The sequence below is a fragment of the Castanea sativa genome, chromosome 8 (genome assembly GCF_040712315.1).
Source record: "Castanea sativa cultivar Marrone di Chiusa Pesio chromosome 8, ASM4071231v1".
Lineage (NCBI taxonomy): Eukaryota > Viridiplantae > Streptophyta > Magnoliopsida > Fagales > Fagaceae > Castanea > Castanea sativa.
This window is the reverse complement of record NC_134020.1, coordinates 45,051,703-45,055,629: the sequence shown is the minus strand read 5'-3', so window position 1 is coordinate 45,055,629 and position 3,927 is coordinate 45,051,703.

The window sequence follows — 3,927 nt, the reverse complement described above, 5'->3', positions numbered from 1 at the left end:
CCAAATATTTTAGTGGTTGTTTCGAGGTATTTGCGATCTCTAAATTGATAAATGGACTACTCTAAGGGAGTTTGAACCTTCACTAGCTAACAAATCATAACATAGAAATTCATGATTGTTCATTATTATTATTATTTTTTATACAAGATAGAAATTCTACTCTAACCTAATCTAAGTGTATATATGTGTGATGCTCTTTCTTAGAGACTTGAACCCCGGCCCTTGCCACCCACAGCCCATAAGTACTTATACTCGTAGAGTGACCATCGCACCAAGGATGTGCGGTGGTATGATTGTTCATTGTTAACTTCTTAATTTATACAAGACAGACTTTCAAATAAATAAAGATAAATAATGACTTCATCCAATCTAATGACTTCAATAAAACTAATTTTAATCCAAACTAATATAATTAATTAGTACCATAACTTTTGTTATAATCTTGATGTGACTGATTGTGAGTGGTGGAGAAAAAGTGATGGAATCTATATAAAAGTGTTAGTCTGCCACGTCAGAGTTGTGGCACAAAAATTGTTAGTCCAAGAAGAACTCATTTACATTTTAGGAAGTAGTTGCATTAACATGATGAAAGGAACCCAACGAGAGTAGCTCCAAGGATAAGCTAAAGCAACTGTTTAAAAGGTATTGGTGCAAGCACGATAAGGGCTTCAAAATTATTTTGTTAATGAACAAGCTCACAAAAATAGTACTCAGGGTTAGATGAATCATCCTTACTTTTAGGACATATGTGAATCATGTTAGAAACATATGTCATTTAGAATTGGCTAATCCTTTGAGATAACGTACTTTACTTGTAATTTGGTAGATTTAGGATGTGTTTAATACTTCAAGGAACAAGAGTTCAAGTCCAAGTATTGAAGCCATGCAAATCTGTCGAAGAAACAAGTGAATAAGTGCTTGATTTTAAAGCTCGACAGCTAGCTTGACAAATAGCATCTATCGAGGTTTAAAAGACTGCTTTTGTCTGATGCTCGACAGCTACTCGATAGATACCTTATCTATCGAGATTTATGAAAATCAGTTTTTCAGATTTGATTTCACTCCAATTCATGTGTACATGTTTAGGATTTATTTTCTCACAACCCTAAACATATATAAGGATTATTTTAAGGGCCGTCAAAAGTTGCGTGATTATAGAGTAGAGTTTTGTTCATGCAAATTGTGACAAGAGAAAGAATTTGCCCTAGTTCATCTTTCTCTTGAAGAAGCTACTATGTTTGTACGCCGTTGGGTTTTGTGACCAAGGAGCTTCGTGATCTTAATTGTGTTGATAAACTGAAGAACTTTGCATCCAACATCTTTCCCAAGTTGGTGAGTAAGCCACGTACTGAGATCTGCGCATCGATTGGGTAGTCACGTACTAGGAGCCGTGCATTGAAATGAGAGATTGTCACTACAGAACAAGTCCAATTGTGTATTGGGGTAAGGGTTCAACTGTTGGTATAAGGTACTGGGGTTCCTTTACTTGTAACCACTTGTTGTGATAATGGTGGAATCTCGGGAGTGGTGACCTTAAATTCACCCGGTGGGCTTTTGCCTCGATGGTTTTCCCCATTCGTAAACAAATCACCCGTGTCAACTTTATTTTCCACTGCATATTAACTTAATTAGTGATTTGTTTGTGCTAGCACACACTTTGCATGTTAATTGGATTAATTAATTCACTTGGCTAATTAATCGATTAATTTATCACAAGGGGTCAATACATTCTTGGCCTATCACTTATGTTCAACTTAAGCTTGATAATAAGGCTTGTTATGGACTAGATACAAAAACAAATTACAAATATCTAAGCACAGAACTCATTTCAGCTCATTTACAACTTCTATTTATGTGGAAATTAACTTTATATTTTATACCCTTAGATCCATTTTTTATTTTTTATTTGTCCCATTAACATGATTTTTTTTTTTGGAATTTTTTTTACACAAGATAATGGTTAGTCAAGTAATTTAGTTTGGGCTTAATTTGAGTATGTGTTCAACTTGATGGCTTAACTAATTAAGCATGTTAAGCTAATCTGAGTTTAAGCTACTTGAATTTCTAATGAGCCAAAACTTCAAAATTATAAATGAACTCAAATCAAAGCTTTGAATACCCTTTTAATCTTACCGAGTAGAGTTCAAACATTCAATAATCGACTCAATTACAACTCTTACATAATTGACTCAATTACAACTCTTACAATGTGTTTGGATTGAGGAGGAGGAGAGGGAGTAGAGGGAAGGAATGAGAAGGGCTTAATGACCCCTGTTTAAATGCTTTTTAAAAGTAGAAGGGGAAAAGGTTTGGTTGGATTTTGAGGAGTAAGATACCTCTCCAAACCCCTCAAACATTTTTAATTCTCCCAAAATAGGATATTTAGAATTACATTTATATAAAAAAAAAATTAAATATATATTCAATTTTGTCCTAATGGTGTCAATTTATATATCTACTTAATTAGAAAGAAAGAAATAATATAGATTTCAATTTATATGATGTCTTATCATTTTTTCTCATTCCAATTTTAATTTTTGAATTATCAAAAAATGGAGGAATATTTGTTCCATTTATTTCTCCTTAATTTTTAAATGATAAAGTTTAGTTACAAAATTGGTTGTAACTTAATACTACAAACTCACTCAATAAAATAAATATTACAATATTTTTTCAAAATCTAATTGTTGAATTGCATGTTCTTTATGCTCTTAATATACATGTCAAATTTTATGTCAATTGGATACTATTTACTATATGATCTATAAATTTATATTTTGTGCATAATTTTAAATTACAAAAACTTGCAATTTAAAAATTTGTTGATGACATAGCTATTGATCTCTAATTTTCTTGAAATTTTGCAAGCATAGAGGATATAAGAAGAAGATGTAATTCAGTGGTGAATTTGTCAAAATTCATCTCAAATAAAAAGATATTAAGTGAGTTTGTAGCCTTAAGCTACAACCAATTTTGTCGCTAAGTTTTGTCCACTTTTAAAACATCCAAAAAAGGAGAAGGTGTAACCATTTCCTCCCTCCTCTCCTCCTCCCCCTCCACCTACACTTCCTTTCCCATATTTATCAAGGTAATAGATTGTGATTAATGTAAATATGTAATTATTTTCACATATAAACATCATTAATATCATTTTTATTTTACACTAGTTACAACCTACCATCTCAAATCACAATAGCCATAAACAAATATTGAAATTTGTCGAAATTAGATTCATTGAATTCTTAAGGGTCACATAATAGTAAATTAGTCTCTTTTAGTTGTGTACGAATACGATGAACCGCTTGACAATTTAGGAATTAATAGACTTATGCCTTGTTTAAAGTCTACGGTTACATGAACTAGATCTCCACCCACCTGTTCACCAGAAGACAAAGTTCTTTTTCCCATCACAGAAGCTCAACATAACAAGTAAATAATGTAATGTGTATATTACTCCAAAAATTACCAAAGAATTTTGGATTTGATACCTGAAATTAGGGCTGTACACGGTGCGGTGTGGCCAGTTTTTGTGGCCGTTTCTGCACCGCATTGAAATCTTCGGATTCCTAAAAACCCAAGTCGCCGCCGCGCCTGAGGAACGGTTCTTTGACAACCTCGATGGCGGTTTGAGTCTTCGCGGTGGTCAGTGTCCACCTGTCTATCACACACAGAGAGGAAGAGATATCTAAATTCTAAAACCAAAATCAAACCCAGAAAACTCAAGGATTCAAACCACAAATCAAAACTTAGATCAAATCTAAATGTCAAAAGATTCAAACCCATTACAAACCCAAATATTAAACCCATTACAAACCACCTGTCTAAGTCTGACTGAGCTGAGTGATGGAGTGAGTGGAGTCTAAAAGACTGAGAGCAAAAGTCTAAAAATAGAGAGAGAGAGAGAGAGACAAGTTAGAGTGTTAGACA